The 24,268-nt window shown below is 40.1% G+C and overlaps 1 protein-coding gene across 1 annotated transcript in view; it reads right to left on the bottom strand.

Annotated features, from left to right (window-relative positions):
• Positions 1-24,268, bottom strand: part of prdm16 (PR domain containing 16) — a 168,670-nt gene that overhangs the window by 24,785 nt on the left and 119,617 nt on the right.

Genomic DNA, 24,268 nt, shown 5'->3' with positions numbered 1-24,268 from the left:
TGGTGTCTTTCACTTGTCTAAAGACTTTCCCTGGCACATATTGATCACCCTTTGTAACCCCTGCAGACCCTTGAGACTCCAAGAGTGGGTTTCACGTTACCTGCTTTCACAGAGAATGAAGGAGGATGGAGGTAGTGGTGGAGCAGGAAGAGGAGGAGCAGAAGAACAGAAGAGGGGCTCATTGTGAAGTGAAGAGTGAGGGGGAAAACCAGGAGTGACTAACAATGCTTTATAGCTTTTGCCAATGAGAATTAAAGTCTGCTAATCTAAACTGATTCCTGAAGTAAAATGCAAAATAATGACAATTTTGGAATGACAGAAATTTTGCAATAAAATGTTCATATTTTTAGATTAGACAGAAATTTGCGCAGAAATTGCAGGAATCTTTGGTGGTGGAAATTTGTGTTTGCTTGGTGGAGTTGGTTGGTTCTGGGAAATCTGGAGCTGGCAGAAACTACCGGGCTCTTCTCCACATAGCTGGGATCGAAGCTCCGATTTCTCCCTGGTCCTACATGTGATACTGAGCCTGTGTGAATCCTCCAGGGAGACCTGGCCTGAGACTGAGCAACTCCTCTAATTACAACTACCAATCAGCCTGGCTTGAGTTCAGCCCTGACTTCTAGTATGACACGGTGCACTCCTAATCACAGTCAAATGCCTGCTGAAGGAAATCGAGGTGTGATGGAGAAGAACCAACAAACCCTCTGACATTTTTAGATGTGCAAGGTTCGCGAACTTCTCTAACTGCCTGCTTTTCTAAAGCCATGCTCATGTTTTTTCCCCTCCAGCTCGTAAAGTGTGAATGCCTATGTTCTTGTTGAATGCACGCGGAAGGTGTATTTTTGTGGATGGGGGTGCAGGTGCCAAGTCTGGTGAGTAAATATGTAAAGGGTCTGGACAGAGGTGTGGAAGAACCGCCATGTGCGTGCTTGTACGAATACGGCAGCTGTTTTAGGCGGACGCACGTATGCACGGCTAAGGCAACAGCTTGATGTAACAGCAGTGCTGTGCTACTTTCAAGCCAAGGTGTGAGTTTATCGAAGTAACTACAGTGACTGCGCCTTCTTTAGAACAATGATGCCTGTTAGCGCCTTGGCTGAAAATAATTATTAAAACCTAAAGGTGTTTGAAAACGCCGTTCAGCGAGGCTAGAACGAAAGCTGCAGCTGCTGTTGTGTGTTTCCTGATTGTAAGAGTGTGGAAAGAGACAGTTTACTGCAAATCAGCTGCTTCTATGCATTCCCCATAACTCACACTCAGATATTCAGAAGCCTAATATCTATCTATCTATCTATCTATCTATCTATCTATCTATCTATCTATCTATCTATCTATCTATCTATCTATCTATCTATCTATCTATCTATCTATCTATCTATATATATATATTGTCAACCGAACAAGCCAATGAATTAAAAAAAACTTCTCCATTCCTCATGCTCCTCAGATCTACAGCTACTGTCTCCTCACTGTGCACTTTAAAGTCCAAGCACTTGGCTTGACAGAGTCCAGGCCTTCATTTTATGTGTGAAAGCAGTCAGTGACATGCTCACCCACACACACACACACACCTAGTCTTCCACCCAATATCTTTCCTGCTGCCAGTGGAATCAAAGTGCACTTGTCATGAGGTTACAAGGTAGCTGCAACAGGTATCATAAGTGTTTTATGAACACATGGAGAAAAGCTGCGATCCAGGTGTAGAGTGTGTGCGGTTATTAGTTTCTTTTTGGACACATGTACATGTGAACACTGCAATGTCTATATGTTGGGCATAGTTGTATTCATACAGTCTCATTTCGTGCCCCCCTCACTCTACTGCATCACTCTCTCTCTCACACACACACACACACACACACACACCCACAGATCTGATCATGGATTTAATGAGCAGCAGACCTGTGTGTGTTCCTGTATGTGTGTAGTCTGGGAGGCCTGCTAACACCCTGTCTCGGGGTGGAAGCCTGATTTATAAGGCTTCAAATGAGGGGCAACAGAGAAGGAGAGCCAGAACAAGCTTGCGGCTGATTGTTTGTTTATTTACCTTTACCTTTTTTCACCCATTCAACCTCCTCCATCCACATGTAACATGGAGGAGTAGGAGGAGGAGGACCCGGCTGGAAATCATCAGCTCCACGTGTGAACAAATTTCAACCAAACAAAGCGAGCGAAAGAAAACTCGGCTACTCAAAGATTTCCCCTAAGCTTCTCTCAGTGATTAGAACGCAGACACTGTAGCTGTAATGATATCAGAAATAGTCTTTATATTACCAAACCCATCTCCGCTGAATGTATGGTAGCTGTGCGTTAATCTTTTCACTCAGTTTTCAGTTCTTCTCATTTGGTCAAAAGGAGAATGAGCTGGCAAATTATTTTGATCTCAATCTCTTAAAGATTCTCTTGAATATCCTTCGATCTTTTACCAAAGATCATACACAATTAACCAGTTTATTGTAAAACCATCTATTTATTGCTTTGGTATTCGTAGATTTTGTAATTATATTTAATCACTGAGATTGTAGAAGTTGTATTTATACAATAATGTATTTTTAAAAGACAAAGATCCGTCTTACTTAGTATGTTTGTTCACACATTCATTTACTTCTACATCACTGATATACAGTACTACCCTCACTGAAAACATTTTAAGAAAAGCAATTTCAGAACTTGACCTATACTATGAACAGTATTACAAAATGACTCACTTGACAGCATGCACACACAGACACACACCAACACATTCATGTGCACAGAGACACAATGAGACTTCACTGAAAGAGAAGCAGCTCTAAGTGGACAGGATGCAGAGCAAACTCCACAGGAAGCTCTGATAAGAGCACGACACTTATACCTCTCCTCACAACACAAAGGGGAACCTTTGACAGCTAGGAACCTTTAATGGCTGTCTCGGCATGCCCTCTCCTCCGCCAGTTATATCTGACGGATGTGTGTGCTGCACTGGGCTGAATTAGTGGCGGAAAGTTGCTCGTACGGGTAGACGTTGGTGACAAGGTACATATTATTTTCTGTTTGAAGGAGGACAGAAAATGGAAATGGCAGCTCAGAGCGCAGTGGTGATTGTGATTTTGATGTGAGCTTGAGATAGAAGCATGTGAGACATAACTCCTGGGTTATTGCATGTCTCTGAGGGAATATTTTTACAAAGTGTGATCTTAGTGCTCTGTTGCACACTGATGTGGTGTTCAACGTGTGAACACACCCTTGTTTGCATGCATTTGTATACATGTGTGGTAGAGGACCGAGAGCTCTTTATTTTTACTTTCCCCCCCAGAAAATAGAGAAACGTTTGTTTTCGTTTCAAGGTTTTTGGAGGATAGGAGATAAGCGAGCCGTACTGATTTGCCATTTTTCAGACCAACAAACCTAACACATTGGTTCAGGTAATAAAGAAGGAACCAGGCAGTTAAGCAGGATCTCTTTCAACAAAAGTTAGCTGAAAGATTTCTTTGAATCGAAAGTTTTTCTGGCTCTGGAAAATGGAAAATAAGCACTCTAAACATGTAGAGAATGGCAGACTTTCTCCTGGTTCATCTGCTAATGTCCCGGGGAGGTTGCCAACAAATGAAAAAAACATTGTTTCAAGGAGGAAAAAGAAAGAAAAAGCAGCAGATTTTTTTAAAGTATCGATCTTGCTCGATCTACATTGGGTATGTGTGAAAATATAGAAAAAACAAGGACAGAGAGATAAACGAAGAAAAAGAAAGGTATGGAGGATTGGGTGCAGTTCAACTTAAAGGAGGCAGGGGGCAGCCTGGCATGAAAACAGAAGTGCAAAAAGAAATAAAACTGCCCTCTCTATAGCTGTACATGGATTTTTAAATATATAAACACGGCCATGGTGGCTGTAGATAATAAAAGTGGTATAAAGAGAAAGAATTACACATGGACACACACATGAATACACTCTGTTTCACCCTGAGAAAAAGGACAGTCATGGAAACAGAGCAGTGACAGATTGAGTGGCTGTGAAGTGGGCTGCGGAGCTGGTTGTTAGAGGTGTTACAAATTAAGGTGCAGGAAGACTAACAAGAAATAAAGAAGTGTGTGTGTTGGGGTGTGTATCCTTTCTGGGTCTGTTTCCAGTTGGGAGGCCTCTTAACATGCACACAAACACACACGTGCGCACAAACTGGCAGGCTAATGAAGTGGTTGATAGAGTACAGATCATGACAGCTTCCAGTGTGTTTGTGCTCATTCTTATGTGGGTGTGTGTGACTGTGTGTGTGTGTGTGTGCGGAGAAGAACCTACCATGCCACATCACTCAATGATCTAAAAGAGTGTGTCTGTCCACATTTGTGTGCATGTTTATGTGTGCGGACGTAAGAAGTGGAGAGACACAGGAGGGGGTCGTGCCAGTGAGCACCGTCTTACACCGAGGGAAGAAGACAGGAAGGAATAAAAGCAACTTTTCATATTTTTTAAACTTCAGTGGACTTAAGCTGGGTGAGGATGATCCGCGAGGGAAGTGGAAAAACAAAACAGAACAGAAGGAGGAAATGAAGAGGTGTGATGAAAAAAAAGAAATAACTGTGATTGTACTTCAAGTTATTATTTATAATATCTGTAAAATCGGAACACTAAATTTGTTGACGTATTAGCGTGGGAGTTGAAGTATTTATTCGTATTTATTAGTACCCAAATAAACTTTGTAAACAAAATAAATCAGTGTTCATCGTCATAAAAAATAATAATAAAAAGCAACTATTACTTCTTTAATTGTGTCACCTTTGTCACATTTATACACTTGTCCATTCTTTTTAACAACAACGTTCACAAATTTCTTATTTTTTTATAATATAAAAAATATAAAACAATCAGGAACACTGTCATCATTTCTCACACAAACTCTTACTGACTGCATTTTTATCCAATAGAAAATAACAGTAATTATATGAAATCAAATGCTTAAAAATGATAAATTGATAAATTAGAAACAGCAAGAAATTAAAAAAAATAAGCGCAGCTGTCAGTTAGCTCAAAATGATATTTTCACCAAGCACTGTAACCAACCAGAGAAATGTGCTCCTTTCAGCACGCCTCTGAAATAATATGATCAATGAAGTTGACAGTATTTGTCAAGCATGACTCATTCCTTTTAACCAGAAAAAAATAGTCAGCCCAGAGATTTAACCAGACATTATGTCCAAACAGCACGAATTGATTTCAGCCTTCCACATCTCTGCACCACACATTTTCCTTTTTCTCCTAATCTGTCAGAACCACAGCGCCTCATCTTTCCTGTCTGTTCATGCACACGCTGTTCTCGAACAAACAAACACCAATTCACTTGTGCTGAGAAAAAAAATGTAACAAATAAACAGACGGGCAACGAATGAGCTGGTGTAGCTACTAACTGCAGTGACATTCGAACATTATTTCAATGTTTTCTTCAAAACCCATAAATGCATTAAAACACATGTTCAATAACTTAGCAATAAAACTTTGAAATCAGTGAGTCCAAACAAAGAGAGTCAGTGGCAGAGTATTTCATCAGGAGGAGCCCTACTGTGAGTATAGATTGGACCTTTAAATATAGAGTGAATGTGTGAGGGTGTGTGTGAGTGTCTGTAAGGCTTATTACTGATGCTGGTAATCGTACACCTGTGTAGCCATGTCTGGCAGCCTAATGACAGCTAAAAAGGAAACAGGCTGTAAATCCACACACACATACACACTCAGGCCTGCACGGAGTACACACATTTTATTGAGGTAAGAGGCCACGCTGAATATCACATCTTTAGAGTTTGTCTCTGTCAAAGGCACAGGTGAATACCACTGAAAAAAGTGCGTTTCTGTATTTTGTGCGAGCTTTAGCTGTATCACTAGTAAAATGCATGCATGTGAGGTGTGGCAGTGTGTGCCAGCATGTGTGTGTGTGAAGGTGAGTGAAGGCTTGTTAAATGTGACCCATTTTATCTGGCCAGGGCGGCCATCGACATAATTAAAAACTAGGCGGGCAGGCCAGAGAGGGCCTGGGGCCTTGTAAAAGCCATCTGGGTTGTAGTGTGAGTGAGAGTGCGAGCGTGTGTGTCTGCTTGCATTTTGAGTGTCAGAATGTGGACCTGCTCACTAATGAACCGACTCGCTCCTATTAAATCAGCGTCTCTACAATCACCGTCACACAGCTATCATTTGTGGTGAGTGTGCATGTGCGACACTGAAAACATGCCATAAAAAAAAAGTCCCGGTGTCCCCAACACTGGTCTGATCACGATCACGTCAAATCTTTTTTGTTTTCTTGCTTGGCTCTGTACAATAGCTCAATATACAGTATATGTAAATATTACCTGACGTAGTCTAATGACTGAATAATATAACATTATGCATACATTAATATATATATATATATATATATATATATATATATATATATATGTACATACACATATACAGAGCAGATAAATATGGATTAGTACATTATCAGGAGATTCAGGAATCAGTTGTATCTATTATACTGTACTGTAGCATACTGATCTGTACTATATAGAACTACGTTTAAACCAGTGTGCTTCTGCTTGTGGCCTTCATCAGGGTCATAGTGACCACAAACCAAAGCATGCTGGTCTAGCAATAAAGTTGTTTTATATTCTGCAACTGTTGCTGGAGTTTTGATGTCTTTAGGCGTTTTCCTCCGTGCACCTTGGAAGCAGCTGAAGTTGTGCCAAAAAAACTTCACTCTGCTTCTACTACAGAGGCACATTTTATTATACTGTAAAGTTACAGCTGTTATGACATTGTTTATTTTTGCATTATTGGACTGCCAATCGCAAACAAGTACTTATCATGAAATGCATATCCAATAAATTTAGTTTTAAACTTTGATGGGCAATATATCTAACTGGAAGAGAATAGGAGCTTTTTAAGAGTTAAGCCAGCGATAATGCGTCTGCAACTTTAGTGCATTTTTTTTGTTTTGCATCATGCCACTGTCTCCCCCTGCTCACCCCTGCAGCTCATTTGAATGAGCAGGTTGCCATGTGCAGAGTTGCCATGTTAGAGTAACTTAAAACAGGAAGCGTGCATGTTTTTAAGAGAAGAGGGGCAGTGAGTTTTCAGGCTGGACCTTGTTAATGAAATGGCTTTGTGTTATTTACAGCCCCTTGTTAAACGCTGAATGAGTGTGTGTGTTTGTGTGTGTAAATGCACATGCATGTATACATATATATATATGCAGGTGTATGTGACTTTTTGCCCATGTACACGTGTGTTTTATGTCATGTGATATGTCCAGCATATATGTATATGCGCTTGTGTGGGTGCACAGAAGTTCCCATCACACTATGCCTGTTTTACTGTTGCACAGCCTTTTATAGGCAGGTCTTTATGATATGTATTTAGGGCAATTAGTGAGCAGATATATTGGCTCATTATAGAGAAACAGGTGCACCGCAAATGGGGAAATATATGAATGGTGCATCAGGGTCACACACTCTGTCGGCGGTGTTTGAAGGATAACAACTAGACTTATGTGTGTGACAAACAGGAGCGCACACACTGAATCAGTTAGAGCCAGACTGAGGAAATGCTTTCTTATAGTGGCCTCTGTCAAAGAAATCATACATTTAATAAAGAATGTTTACGGCGTTTAAAAGTCAGCTACAACAATTGTTAACAGGCTTAAGAAAAAAACAAAGTCTGTCCAAATATTTAATAAGAGGAAGGAAGAAAGAGCAAAGTATGTGTTTAGTGGCTGGAAAGAACACACACTGAGCAAAGTGGCTGTTTATTGACTACAATGTCTAATGTTGCCTTTGTCTCACATTTTATATACAGAATTAGAATAACAGATGTTTAAAAGTGTCATTCATTTGTATTTGTCTTTTAAGTGTTATGCTCTGGATGCTTATACCTTAAAAATATACTTGTTCTGTCACCAGAACAAGTATATTTGTGAATTGAGCCACAAATTAATTAATTAAAAGAAATTAATTAATATCTTTGAAGTATAAGAAATCAGGAAAAAATAAAAACACATATTACCACCACCACAACAACAACAACAAAAGTAGCATAATGTAAAGCTTTAAACATTTTTTATGCTTTGTAATCTTAAAAAACAAAAATAAAAACAACCAAAAATATTGGTCAAATATTAATGAGGACAGTGAAAGCCAGATCTCCATATTTAAGCAAATAATATGTATAAGCGTTGTTGATCATATTCTTCTTAACGATGGTGATTTTTTTAAAGTTTCCTTAACAAAAAAAAGAAGCAACTAAATCAGTCAAATCTTATACATCCATGCCAAGAATAATAAGAAATAATAATGAGGAGAGGAAACTGGCATTCAACACTGGCACAACTTGACCTCCACGCTATTGACTGACATCGGAAGCGAAACACAAAATGGGACAATTCCTGGAACTGTGCGCACACAAATAGGGAAGTGCTGTTTAGGACACATTTGCAGAACTTGTAACACTATCAATTATTTATTAACACCTAAATAAAGGAGTCCTTCCAAGGTAAGCTCTGGAAAGATGAGATTTTCAGCAGATGGTAGTAATAAGAGGTTTTGATAAAGGGCAGCAAAAGGAAACTTCCTCGCTATTTGTTTATATAACACCGTGGAGAACGATGAAGGGGAAATGGAAGCAGAGACCAAAGCCACACAGATACACACTGATAAATCTATTCATTCATAATCGTGTTCCTAGTGATCCAAACCAGACAATTCCAAGAAGAACCGACAGATTTCTTCCCCTCCTCCCTCAAATCTCTTATTCAGTCGCTGTTCAATATCAAATCAGCATTTGTCCTATCCGCTACCTCATTCCTTGAATCTCAGCAAAGCAGATTGACACAAAACAGAAGACATCACATGTCTCCAACCATCTTCTTTAAATTTCACTTTTGGGAGAAAGCCATGTTAATGCAGCATTGTAGAAAGTTGCATTGTCCTTGTCTGTAGTGACATCATGTGTTGGCAGACAGCTGAGAAAAGATGAAACACGAACACTTAGATACAGTAAACGGTGCTCAAGGTAAAGAGAGCAAGAGATTGACAGACAGCGACACATTGTGCTTTCATTATGTGTCTCCTTCTCACTGTTGTCATCACCTTTAGTCCACCTTGGTTTCTGCAGGAAGCTTGAATTTGAGAGGCTAAATCAGCAAAAACGCATTGTGCAAGATATTAGTGCCCCCTCCCTTCCACAGAAAAGAATAAAAAAAGAAAAAAGTATTTCAGAGCAGCTGGCCAGGACAGCATGTGGCAGAACCCCTGTGTGGCTGCAGGCCTGGGCCTTATTGGAACCATCTGAGCTTAACTTTGGGTTCTCTATAACAACCAGACTCCAATTTCTTCTCTCACCATTAGTGTACGGCCAGGATTTACTCCTCGGTCTGATGACCCCAGATTAAAAGATTTGCTTGAAAATCAAATATTTACAAATAAATGACTCAATAAAAACAAAAGCCTCGTCACTATAACACAATACTCCATTTTGCTAGATCGACTTTTAGCCAACGTCTTTTTCAAATTAAAGAAAAAAAGAAAAAAGAAAAGGTAGGCAGATGTATCAGCTTAACGAAAATGTATTTTTCTGTAGACTGGAGGAACCTATATCCAAATGTGTCAACTTTTGCTGTTCTAAAGCAACCAAACTTTAGTTTTCTGTTCACTGCATTTTATATGATATTAAAAATTTATTTTTGAGCCAACAACTTTTGGTACCTAAAACTTTTTCACAGTACTCCATATAAAGAAAAATGCAAAGCGATTGTTTTATCATTAAAAAAAAAAGTGCTTCTATGACAGGAAAACATGAAAAGAATGGATACAACTTTATTATTACAATCAAATTATAGTTAGAAAAAAAGCAGTTTTGACTTATAAACTCACTGGCTTCAGGCTGTGAATTTTTATATTGCAAAATACTCTAATTGCATTCGGGCACAGAATAAAAAGAAAAGCAAACAGGAATGAAATTAACTGAGGCTAACTTGCCAAAAAAAAACCAGATTTTACTTTTGCTAGAACAAGCCAGTGATAGGCAGCTTTGTTCTCTTTCCTCTGAAATATATTTAAAATCCTCTCTTTTCCTACTTGTTGTAAAAAAGGAAGGAAAAGTGAAAAAACCCCCCACTGCATTTATGCTCTCTCGACTTCCGTGTCTGGCAGTTGTGAGGCACAGAATGCCCACTAAGATTAGCTGTAGGCATAGAGGCATAAATGATGCTATGAGACGTGTTGCTCTCCTCATAGAGGATTAGATGAATATCTGGCTATTCTCATCTCTGCCACGGACTGATTTCATGTGTGTGTTCTCGTCAGCGCTCTCTGTGTGGCTGCTTGAGTGTGTGTCTCAGCCCAACACTAGCTTCTACGTCACGTTACACACATGTAGAGCCCAGTGCTCCCCTCTTTTTCCCCGAAACCAGGGGCTGAGACTAGCCAGGACATGAAGGCCAATAAAGCTTTCTCTCTCTGAGTGTTGGGCCTGCTGGCAAGAAACAGAGGAAAAGACCCATTTCACTGTTGTGTAAACCATTGTTTCATTTCCACACGTCTCTCTCCCTCTTTCTGCTCTGATATTTCACAGGATTTTTTGGCTCCCGTTCAAGTGCGAACACAATACGGCTATTGAGATCACGGTTAGCACCTCTCGGCCTGCATTGAATTCTGTGCTAGCTTTAGCGCCCGCAGCCACCACCTCATGCTCAAACCACTATAACAACTTCTTTCTTTTCTTTGCAAACCCTTAATTTGGATTTTGACCCAAGATGCAGCACCAGCAGACTCACGATACCCCCGTGCCTGATATCTCATCTCACTATCTTAACCTTCGCCCTAACTCTTTTTCTGGCGGGGCCCCCAGTGTGAAGGTAATGGATCCTGCTCGAGCATCTCCACCCAGAGGCCCATATATCTAACTTTTAATTAAGAACGCTCATCCCTTAACCCAAGAGAAAAGGAAACGGTCAAATCAGCTGCGGGCAGCGGTCTGTGGTGCAAAGGGTCCTGCAGTCATCTGGTTCGTGTTAGACACAATATTAACAGTGTGTCAGTTATCTGCCTTTTAATGTATGATGGGATATATGGAGGAAGAGATGGATGGATATGGGCCCCCCTCAGAGAACCTAATGCCTAAACAGGCACATTAGGGTGATTGAGGCACATGGAGTAAATGGGGCCCAGAGTGGGAGACTTTGAAGTTATTTATAACTGAGGATATGTTTCCAGGAAACACAAATAAAAATAAAATTATCAGTCACAAAAAGATTTTGTTAAACAAAAACAATTTGAAGATGTCGACCTTTAACACTAGATAACAGTTTTCTACTTCCTAAGAACAGATTTATCAAAAGATTAAACAACAATGAACATGGACTACACATAGGAGAAATTAAAAGTTAGCGCAAACCACACGCGACAAAAAATTCAAAACAAGCAGGCTGTTTTGGAGAAAGAAAAAAAAGGTGCGGCAGGAAGAAATGAGGAGATAAATGAGGAGGAAGAGCGGCTGCTGACATGAGCCCTCTCCTCTCTGTCAGATAAGAGATAACAGGGCAGCCAGTGTTTAGACACACCATTAGTAGTGTCATCAATCACACACACACACACACACACACACACAGAGGGAGTGTGGAGATGGAGGAGGAGGACAGGAGGACACAGAGTATCGCTTAATTACTGCTTCCAGGATCACATACTTTTCTTTTAGAGCTCATGACTTACAACAAAGCACGTGCACACACACACACTGAACACCAAAAAGCCAACTAGCATCAACAATTAAAAGGCAGTATGCAGTGGTTGCAGAGATTTGATGTGCATATTTATTCTAAAATGTAGTGTTTTTATATATATATATATATATATATATATATATATATATATATATATATGTATTATTCATTTCATTGCAGAGAAATAAATGACATGAAATACTGAATGCAGTGGCTGTTTGATGCACAGAGTTTGGCTCGGTACAGAAGGGTCATGAGGGACAGAGAAAGGGCGCAGGCCCAACTTTAACTCCCACCTGGAAACTTCTCATTAAAGCTTAAACGGCCCACGGCGTCCGAGTCTCCATTAAAATCACACCAGCAAATAACAATGACTTTCAAACTATCCTTTGACTAATAATGCTGTCATTACAAGTTACTTGTGGCATTGCAAAGATGAAAAAAACTTTTTGGAGTAGTCTGAGGCTCCCCGTGGTCACATTAAAAGCTAAGGCATAATTTGGCCATTCACTAACAACTCTTGGAGAATGCTTCCCTAAAGGAACACAATCAGGCATAATTGGCCAATCAGCAGTGGGAACAAACACAACAATATACCTCACACAGTGTAGCTGTTTGAGACAGTGCACAAACACAAGACCTCAAACAAAAAATAAAAATACAAAAAAAGGCCACAATCTGATCTTACAGTTATGGCATTGCTTAAAAATTTATAAATTTATATAGATCATGTATTTTGTTGTTAAGGAGGCCACATGCACCGATACAGCTGCTCACACATTCCAGAGATATCCCACAATATGCATTGATTAAAAGGTCCAATCAGTAAGAAATGTCATATACATGTGCAAAGACTTTAGGAATGATCACTCATGTAAAGATGTTTTCAGAATGCAGAGTTTGTTTTCGTCAATCACTCGCAGGTTAATGCATGTATATTCAAGACTTTGCAAACCACTTCCAGTGTGGTAGCATGTTTGTGATGATAAGGTGACCCTTTTTATTTCACTGATGATGATTGAATTCCCCTGTAATTTATTTTCACAGAGTCAGATGCTGCGATAAAAGGATGGAAATATGGTTTTCTTAATCTATCCTCTCTCATTTTTTCCCTGTAATTCCAAATATTCTGGTCTCCTTCATAAGAAACCTTCAGTCAATCCATGAGTGTTGAATACATTTTTATTTTATTTTTTTAGATTTTAGAGAAACTCCCAACACATCTGATTTCTTTTGACAGATTTTAACAGATTCCAATCATTTTTTTAAAGCCAGGTTTTAAACGTATTGCTGCTCATCACAAAACTATTGATCATTTTGTGCGTGCTTTGAGACCATTATTCACTCATAAACAGCACATCCAAAATCTATTTTTTATTAATGCAGTTCAGTTTTCTTCAGCTTAGTTCGAGGCCTTTTCTTTCATTTTCAGAAATCAATCACATGTCCTTCGCCTCCAGTTGATTACTGTAACGTACTGCACTCCAGAATCAGTAAGAAGACAGCTTACAGTTTAGTCAGAACTGCTGTTGTTTGGCTTGTATCTTGTTCCAAGATACGTGACGACATTAGTTTAGCTCTTAGTTAGCCCTTTCTGTCATTACCAGTGGAATCTAGACTAAATTTTAATATTTTATTTACATCTGTTATCCTTTAAATCTTCAGAATCCTGATCGTTGCTTAATATCCTCTGTTAGGAACCTGCTGGCTGACTCTCTCATTTGGACCAACGATTATAATTATTAGTGTAGTTGCTGTTTAATTTATGTAAAATAAACTGCAAATTTCGCAGTTTTCATTACTGAATAGCATTAAAATTTGGAGATGTGAGGCTTTCCCCTGTGACTTTTACCCAACAACAAAATCTACTGCCAGTGAATAGAAGCTGATCAATAACACTAAGGACACCTAAGGTGCAACAGGTCATCTCTCAGCACTTAGACATCATTATCTGTTATTGACCCACTATTGATCACTCCTCAAGAGGAGTCAATACAGGCATATAAACTTAATTTTATAGACTTTGTTAAGTGAATAGAATGCATTTTAATTTTATGGTATAATAGATAAGGAAATTTTCACCCTAAAAAAAGGCATTGTGTAAAAATATTTATTTCAGTCTCTGGAAATGTACTTTTTTTTTTTACTCTTTGTACTGTTGGTAGCATTTCAGTACTTGAGGGCATGATAAACCAGCAATCTTGCATGTATTCTGTAACCACAATAAAACGAACAAAATGGATTTTCATTTGTCTGAATGTGGGCTTGAGCTTGTTAGTTGTACTAATTACTCCAAACAGCAAATTGGATCTTTTAAGCCTGAGGGGTGTATTCACTATGACCTCCCCGTGTGCTTGAGCTCAGTAGTCCTGGGAGGTATTTAGGAGGTAAACATGTTGACTGCACCTCCACCCCGCAATGCTACCATCCATTTACTTTCCCACATGTGCAATTAACGAGCCACTAGCTAATTTGGGGTCTGTGCATATATGCAAATGAAAGACAAACAAAAGGAACGGGTGATGGATGACAAGAAAGGGGGCTTTGAAAGGGCTCGCATAGGACACTTAGCACTGCAACACTAATTAAAAAGCCATGGCACTGAGAGCATGAAGGTAACTCATTAGCTGCAACCTGCTTCTGTGCCCCATGTTGCACTGAGTGCTAATGCTAGCTAGCTGTGAAAGAAGGAAAGCCACATAAAGAAAAAGGAGAAAAACAGTAAGAGAATGATAGACATGGGCATTGTGGTGCACTGAGGTGTCCATGTGGGCATATAAGCCAAGCCAAATGAGCTTGGTTGCAATAGCCTTCCTGTGCTATTGCCCATTAGTTTAGTGCAGGGGGTTGCAAGCTGAAGAAAGGTTACCATAAGCATGGCAATTAGAGCTATAATAGGATAAACAACAACCTGGCCAATGGGGGGAGTGAAGCAGAACACAGAATGATTACAGAAGGTGGGTGACTTTAGCTATATTGATCTGTGGCACTGTGGTGGAGGGAGCTGAAAGTGGCACCCTCTGAGCCTGCATGGCTTCTTTACTCAGTGCAGACAATGCCATCAGTGTCCAAATGAAAAGCCAGGCATAGACAGATTTTCACACACTTCTCATTCTCTTGTACCTGCACACAGACGCACATTCACTTTGTATAGGCATGCAATTTGTGCTATATGCACTATATGTGCATATAGCATATATGTGCACTACAACGTGCTGTTTTTCCTCTCTAGTTATTCATTTAATCTCTGTGCGAGTTGCCACAGTCTCTCTCCCACGGCTCTTTATAAAACTCTTAACATTTACTTCATTGTTTAGCTAAAAATTCTCCAGAAATACTATTTTCATACAGGAGGGCCAACAAGGAAGGAAAAACAGGAGGGAGAAACAAGCGCTGTGGGATCAATGGTGCAAAAAATTGTTTTTATCGAATGCCGCATGGCTCACATTTCCTGCAGACACAGATAAGAGAAAGAGAGTGAGCAGACCCTTCTGTGTGCGTGTGTGTGTTTGTCTGCATGAGAGTGTGCACGTGTTTGGTTGGTTAGGTGAGAGTAGGGGAGGGCGTTTGTGGGGTGGGGGGCAGAAATAAATGAGATTATTGATGTTACATGTCAAATATAATTGCTGAGATTTGAGCAAAAAGAGGGAGAGGGTAGGCTGATGGGCTCGCTGATCCGTGGAATGCTTCATTTGGGAGAAAGGCCAACAAGTCACAGAATTTGGATTGTGACCTCGGGTGTGTGCAGATGTGTTTGTGTGCGATACTGTGGGAGAATGAGAGTTGTTAACTTTTAAACTTCCTAGTTTCTAGAGAATTAAACACGCAAACACACGTGAGTCTCAATCTGTCAGATGTAATATGTTGTGATTTTTTTCCCCTGTGCATGTCCACCGGATTTTTCACCTTTCAGGGCAGACATTTTGGAAAGACCCTCCAGGAAATTCACAGAGGCCTCAAAACACACATGCTTTTTTTCCCTGCAGGAAAAGGATTTAATATGAAAAAAGCTAAATGAGAACAAAATCTGTAAATACTTTCTGATAAAAGACGTTCTTACTCAATGTAATTCTGCAGTTTACGTCAAGTGGAGGCCTCTAGTTTACCAAAGTAGGAGTCATTTCAGGACAATTTCGTCTTCAGGCAGACTCAATTATTTCAATTCTTTCAAGGCTCCAAGTGGAAATGGCTACAGAAAAGATTTAAATAACAAATAAAGGCAAATACAAATACAATACAAGACAAATACAAGTTCTGTCACTGGTCACCGAAGCCTGACACATGTAAATCCTTACAAATTGCATGAAATTGTCAATGCTAAGTGGGCACGTAGCCTGTGTGTGTGTGTGTGTGTGTGTGTGTGTGTGTACCAACTCACAAAGAAAGAAATACTTCAATGAAAATGTTCAATTATTCACAAAAACAAACATCTTAAATTTGCAGTGCTTTCAACCCTCTCTACTAATTGTATCACTTTCAGCTTACATTGTCTTTGTGAGAAAATAGCTTAATTTCTGAAGGAAAATATCACATCCTGACTTATCCCTCTTAAAAGGTTACATTTTCCAACTCAGTGGCCAAGATGGCCCTCTGGCGCTATCATTATTTAAATGGTAAATGTCAGCATCAACTTTAGGACTATTTCTTGTGTTTTATAGCAGGAGAGGACTATTGTAAAGACACAACAGAGAGAATGAGAACATTGCCTAATGGCACATTATAGGACTAATGATACAAGCAGAGAGTACACAAGCAGGCAAGTTTTTTTGTTTCAGGCTTTTAAGCAAAATAAGACAGTGATCTCCACACACAACTTCACAGCACTTGTGCATCTATGTCTTTATGGCTTAATGTGACCCTGTATGTCTCTCTTGGGAGCACATCTTGTCCAGGCCCGGTTAAAACAAACCCAATCTGCAACTGGATCCCAAAGGTAGACAAGTTCTCTTGCCAAGTCTCACATATTTTATGGCAAGATCTGTAAAGTAAGCCATCCACCTTGGCCTTAGGTTCACAGCACCTCCATAAATACAGAGCTTATGAAAACAGGGCACAGGGGTCAGGCCTGATCACAGACCTGTGGAGAACATCTTCCAGCCAAATGGTTTATTTTTAGATTTATTTAGCTTCCCGTTATGCCAAAATTCTTGCCTCATCTTTGAATAAGACAAGTACGAGAAATGTCTATACTTGTATGACAGCATGCATGACTTAATTTCATGAAATGAAGGGTTTAAAGTGTAAGCAATGTTGGAGTTCATTCCCCCAGACTGCTTCTCTGCTCACTCCCCACCCATCTTTTTCTATCCACAAACACTCCACAGTCTGAGTGTGTGTGTCTGTATGTGTGTATGTATTAAGATGCTGGTTGAAAATGTATCTAATGACTCCAGCACTGCCCTATCAATCAAGCCTTGTGAGGACAGTGAAAATCAATGGTTCCACGCAGAGCTACCTGAGGTCCCCCACACTTCATTTGTCATAACCGCTCAATACGTCAATGAGCAGAAACTACAACACATTTCAATCAGGAGGCTATTGGCAAGCGTGCTGGGTGTAAATCTTTTTGGTGTTTTCCAATGATTGTGAACTTCTCTATTTCAAAGCAGCATTGTGTTGTGGCAAAGATCATCTATTCAAGTCTTCAGCTTTAGTCTTTCTTTCATTGATAATTCATTCATCCAATTTTCTTTTGTTTCTCCCAGCCTGTCATATTTACAGTGCATGATCTTTCTTTGATAGATTCAGCTTTTCTTTTTCTGTCCCTCTCATTTCTCTCCTTCTAGCTCCCGCTTCTCTTCTCTCTGGGCATTTATTGACATTTCCCTCCTAACCTTCTCTCTTACGCTCACCTTAATGCGTGCTGCCTTATCAGATGCACAGGTGGTTTGGAGTTTCATTCGACCTCACTCCCTACTCTTCTCCTTTCTTCCGGGTTATTCATCCCTCCTTCCTGTGCTCTGAAAGTCAAGCTTCCTTTTACAAAACCCCTGCCGTCTTATCTGGGAGACCCCACGACCCCACAGTCATTGCAGCAGCCAGTAGGAGAGAATGGAGACCACGGCTCCCTCGGGAGGAGGACAACAGGACCAAGGTGTGCGTCCGTGTACGTGTGTGTGTGTGTGTGTGTGTGTGTGTGTTCAGCAGCATTAAAGCAGTCTATTTGCAGTCCAACTGTCTAAACACTTGTGATAACATACAGTGCAGCAGCAGTAGAACATAGTACTCCAGGGACAGTGCTGTTACTGCTCAACACAGAGTGAGAAAAAAATCCTGGGGCTGAAAGTAACAGTTACTTTTATTCCCGATTACTGATTATTGATTATTTCTCATTCGATAATTGATTAATTTATCTTCACAATGTCTCAAGATAACAGTCTTAAGACTAGAGACCAAAATGTTCCAAACCCACTGAAATCAAACTTTCACTAACACAAAACAACACATAATCTTAGTGATAAAACAACCAATGTGAATGTGAAACTAACATAACATAACACACTAACATAGACCCACACGTCTTGTAAAGGATTAGAAAAACATAATAGTTAAATGATTTTTTTTTTCCTAGAAACTCTAAATTGTGACCCGATTACAGACGAGTTGCCGGGACTTTATCGACACATTAATAACATCCAGGCTGTTTCTTACAGTTTTTTTTTCCTGTTTGGAAACAAACCAATGAAATGAAGTTATAATGTGCGCTGGAATCTCGTGTTTCCTTCCTGTGCTGTTTGTTAGTGTGTGTGCATACTTGTTTTGTTGTGTGTGGTCTTTGTCACAATCTCTGCAGGTGCACCCGAGTGTACGTATCCTATATTCACATCTATTCACATCCTCATTCTTTTCTGGCAACGAGAGCTCCCAGAGGAAAGCACCTGCCACAAATGCACATGTACAAACACACATCCACACACACACACAAACACAGCATATATTCACAGCTACCTACACACCTACACAAAATTGTATGCCCTCAATGTTTTTGAGACACTGCATTCTTGCCTATTTCCTTGTGTTTCCTTGTTCTCATTTTCGCTCTCTTAGTAGCTTCGTTTAGGTAAACTGCTTCCCCTCACTGCCACAGACACACACACACACTCACACACACACACACACGCACACACACACACACACACGCATGTGCACAGATGTTGATTAATGAATAGAACAATGGATTAAACCTGCTTGGAAGAGCAGGAAAACAACGGATTGCAAAGGAAATATATAGAACATAGAAGAATAGAATAGGTGCTAAAAATAGAAATGACCCTAAGGATCTGGTCCAATAGTTCAATGATCAAAAAGCAGAAAATACAACCTTAAAAAGACCTAAAACACTATAGCTATTGTTCACACTGAAGTCAAATCAAACGTATATATTGTCTATGTGCTTATAATTTCAAAAGAATAACGTTTTAAAGTTCATACGGTTGAAACTACACTAGTTTGCGATTCAAAAGTCAAATTTGGACAAAGGTGGTCTGTGTACAAATGTGGTCATATATGACTATTTTAGGTCATACATTCCAAAATGGTGAGATGGGTAGCGATAGACAGACAGCGCCTGGCTGCTGCTGCCGCTGAGTGTATTTATAGGCATTATCATCTAGTCTGTAATGCCAGCAAGCTACGCTAAAGGCATGCTATTAGGTTACAGCGGGTGAATGACATCACATTGAAACGGGAAGGACAGATGATCAAGACATTACGGCTGCTCACAAACTTTATTTCACTTGCCCTTTTTGGAACAAAACACTTCAGGTCTGATGTCAGATTCTTTCTGAAAAGTGAATTTAGGAAAAATGCGGTGAGTTCATTGAACAGACACAACAGTCCAATTTCTTTACAGCTACCTGCAGGGGTTTTATTTTTGTTCATTTTTTTAGTGATTGTTTAGAGTCTGTAAACTTCCTGTTTTGGACATAAAATATGATCCAATAGTGATTATCAAAGGATGGGGTGCGTCTGTGATAACCACCTCAGTTTGATGGGCTCATTAGTTTTCTGACTGCGTATATTTGAAAGATGAAAAAAGTTAGGAGCTGTGAGATGTGTGAAAGTTACTGCTTACACAAGACTTCATTTGAAAAATGTTCAAATTAAGTGCAGGTTAGTTGTAGTTACCACACTGAAACATATTTAAAACACATTATCATTAATATCAAGTGCATTATTAATTCCAGCATGCGGCTTACAGGTTCATAATATTTACAATACACTATTTAAAAAGCATCTGAAAACATGTTGTTTTCACCACAGAAAGGACTTGGCTAGCTTTTCTGATTCGTTTTTTTTAAATACATTTTGAGGGTGAATGTGTCACTATAATAGGCTTCAGATTAGCACTGCTATTCTAAAACGTCCTGATTCTTTGGGTAAATAAAGGAGACAGTTGAGAGGCAGTTAAACGTTTTTTAACCAACACCTATCCATCACTGGAGCCTATCACAGCTGACTTCAGACAAGAGGCGGGGTACACAGTCTGTCACAGGACTTACCCTGAAAGATGGTAATTTACACACACGTCTATGGGCAATTTAGAATTCCCAGTTAACTTAACAAGGATGTCTTTGAACTGTGGGAGGAAACCAGAGCAGCTGGAGAAAACCCACACAGGGAGGTTCTGTTCGCTTTATCTGTTTGCGTATTACCCTGGATCTCCACGCTCACATTCCTTACATGTTTCACCATCTTATTCTCTCCCTGCTGTCCTCATTTTCTTTTGATGTCAAGTGTATCACTGAATAAAAACATTTTAAATACAGGCTATGTGGTATACAATATTGTGTAGCCAGGGGATGCACAAATGTTTTGCGTGAACCATGAAAGAGTTTGACATCAGCAAAGGGAGCAAAAGTTTCACACTGAGACTTAAGTATATATGAAACAGCCAAGATGTCAGCATAGCTTGTGCTGGCCTCCGTGTGTCCAAAATTTCAGATTTGACAACAAAATATAAGTTGCACTGCGGTGAAAGGCACAATGAAGAGCTGTGTGTCTGTGGTGGAGAAAACTGTACCGAGCTCATGTTTGTTTTAGCTGGACTGCCCGTGGAGCTATATGTGTAAACACACACACCACCCGTTCCAACGTCCAGTTAAAGGATACAGTAGCTCAACTCCCCGACATGTGACAAGTTTTACCTTTCACCTAACCCCTAAAGGTTCTCTGTCCTTCCAGGTTTAGTCAATAGGGACTAACAGATATATTGTTAATGGCTAAATTCATAGTTCTCCAATCATGGTCGGTGAGTATTGGAGGTTATCATTCCCGGTATGGAGAGAGACAGCCTAATTCCTTCCAGCTGCGAGGCTCTGATGGTGTGTGCGTGTGCGCATGTGTGAATAATTGAATGTTCAGGGGCTAAAAATGACAGATTTACTTGGCCCCTTAAATGCACCAGACAGGCAAGGCTGAATATACTGTAAGAGAGGCCTTGTTAGAAAAAGATGAGGCCCCTCAGACCAGACTGGACACGTACTTACTTACATTTCTGTGTGTGTGAGTGTGAAAAATATGTGTGTATGTTCATGTTTAAACACTTCACTTCCTTTTTTTTACAAATGCATTGAATCTGTTAATATAGTTACTGCTACGTGCTGCTGTTTGTCAGACTCGTGTAGCATTAGGACATTTTCTTTACTCGCCACCTTCTTTGCATGTGTGTGTGTGCTTAATTTAAATATAGCAGCCACCTCAACACACACAAAGTCTACACTCACCTTTTCTCCAAAGTCCACTTATTTAATTTCCTCACTTATGCAGTTACAGTAGTGGGACTATACCACAACCTCTCCTGCAAAGCCTACCTTGTGGCCAGAGGCACCTAGTTCACAGCCCCACACAAACACATAAACACACACACACTTTAAGTGGCTTTTCCTAGACCTATACGTTGCTCTTGGCCAATGCACTTATATACTTAGTGATGCTGGCAGGAGTCAGTGTTAGAAAGCTACACATTTGGAGAAAGAGGTGGGGAGAGGAAGAGTGACAAAGGACCAAGAAGGGTCATTTTTATTTCATTGGATAGATTGTTGTACTTCATATAAAAAAAACTAACATTTACTCCTCAATATAATACCTTTAAATGACTTGCTCTCAGCAATATTCTGATATTTAGCTAGTATTTTAATAAACTAACCAAATCATTGCAGTCATTTGACTACAAACACACCATTTCCTGCTATAATCCAACTACAACTCCAGGAAGCCAAATTTGTCCCGTTTGAAACATGCACTTCCATGCATGTTCACATGTAATTTCTATTAAGCGTTTTTTTTTGTGTGCATATAGTGAGCACACGACATCTGTGGAAAAAGTAGAAATAGCTTGAACTCAAAGGTAAGCTTCAAAAAAAGGAAGGGAAGCCCAAAAAATGCACGTGTGCAAAAGTACATGCAAATAAAATGGCCATGCAAATAGATGAGAGATTGGATGGATGTATTTATACACTTTAAGCACTCACACACACATCATGGACACACATGGAAGCAGTCACACATAGCCAGAAATACATATTAGGTCACATACTGTACATTTGGTCGTTTGACATGTATGCATATGTGCAGACACAAAGAAAAAAAAGGCAGGGGGGGGGGGAACACAGGGGAAATGCAAAGGGTATAATTTTCCGCAATCAGCCTCCGCTTGAAACAAGCAATTAGGTGGAATGCGCGGAGCATCCCCTTTTGCTGGGACAGACTCAGTGTGTGTGTGTGTGTGTGTGTGTGTGTGTATGTTCACGTTTGGGTAGACCTTTCATCTCTTCCTTGAGGTCTCTCTTGTGGTTAGGTAGGGTGGTTCAGGGGCAGTACACAGCAAATTTGATAATTCCACCACCAAATGGACCAGAGCATGACCTCGTGTTATGTTATACCATATAGGATCACAATACAGTTCATCTGTACTGTAAAATAAAAACAGTGTGTAAAAAAGATACAAATTGTGTGAAAAAATACCAGCTTGCTTCATACACAGATATCTATTTATAGCATGTTATAAAGTAAACCCTGCTAATCGTGAGCCGGAAAGAAGTATGTGTCATACGTATTTATTTATATGAAAACAGTAATATAAGTGTGTGAGTGGATTAATAAGTGGTTTCTTAATGCTAGGGTTCAAGAGAAGAGAAGAGAAGAGAAGAGAAGAGAAGAGAAGAGAAGAGAAGCAATAGTACAAAACGAGCAGAACAGAAATATATTGTCTTAGGCAGCCATGGCAGTAAATTGGGGAAATACAAGCCTTAATCCCAAAGGTGGAGTTTCCTCCTTCAGGTTCCTTGAATAGGAGAAAGAACAGAGCACACTCTTTTATCTGTGTGGTCCAGCAGCTCAGCTTTCTTTCTCTGTCTGTCTGTCTCTGCCCTTCTTTCCCTCCTGCTATGGCTTGTTCACAGTCCACAGATGTGGCTTGTTCTCTGTTCGGGTATTGTGTGCATGTCCATGTGAAGTCTGATCTCCTCCCTCCAGATGCCCCTTTAACCCTGGAGTCACCTGTGTGACCTGTCTTCCTGTTAGTCCTGGCTATATAGGTTCATGCGAATGCAAAACCCTGAAAGAACTGCTCTTACATCTGATTCTTCTCTTGATTCGTGATCAGTTATTTTATCCAGACATTTAACTTTTCTTCCTACCACTTTCACAAGCCGCCTCATGAAATCGCAGAACATGTGAGGTAACAGGATACGTGGTAGCCGCTATCAGCTTGCAGTCTCATCTGTCTACAGAATGGCCACCGGTGTTTGTCCTCCAGATCGCTTCAGTTCATTTTCCCATCTAAACTAAGAGGCGGAGGGATGTTTCAATGCTTAAAACTTCCATTCTCTGTCGTGATTATTTTCTTACACGGTACTTGTGACTAATACATGTGTATGTGTGAGGCTACGTGTTTATGTTACATTAATTATCAATGCCTGTGTGTGCGTAGGAAGACGTGATTGTGAATATATGTGCACGATCCCGGAGTGCAGGGGCCAAGTTTATTGAAAACTGCCGACTCTAAGATAAACATACAAGCTCCGACAAGATTCTCCAAAGAGGAACAAGGTGTCATGGGAGATGCCGGGAAAATAATCACAGTTCAGAGGTGGAAAGTGCAGAGCGAAGAGAAGAGCAGAGAAAACAACACAGGAGAAAAATAAACGGCAGGTGTTTGAGAAGATTTAGTGTAGCACTTGCAAAAACGGGAAATGGGTTCACGTAGAGGAGGAGGAGGAATTCCACATTCTTGGGAAAAGACTAGTGTCAGAGCGGCGAAGCAGGCGCGGAGACTAAACGTAAACCTTTCTCTATTGTTATGCTACACCTCCTTTTGCTTGGAAAAACATGAAGTAATTCAAAAAAACATTTACAGCTTGAATAAGGGTGGGGGGGCTCACTCTGGAAGCCTACAGAGCAAGGCGGGGTGGGGGAGAACTGTGCACCCAAATGGCAGCTGGATTGAGGCTTGCTGGGTTTTTGGTCTGTGGGCCAGTATAAAAATGAAGTGCTTGCGGCTGGTGGGTAGAGAGTAAGGCATCTGATATGGGGTCTGTAAATGTGAGCAGTAA

Source organism: Oreochromis niloticus, linkage group LG20, assembly GCF_001858045.2.
Source record: "Oreochromis niloticus isolate F11D_XX linkage group LG20, O_niloticus_UMD_NMBU, whole genome shotgun sequence".
NCBI classification, from domain to species: Eukaryota; Metazoa; Chordata; class Actinopteri; order Cichliformes; family Cichlidae; genus Oreochromis; species Oreochromis niloticus.
This window is presented reverse-complemented; position numbering and strand designations above follow the sequence as displayed.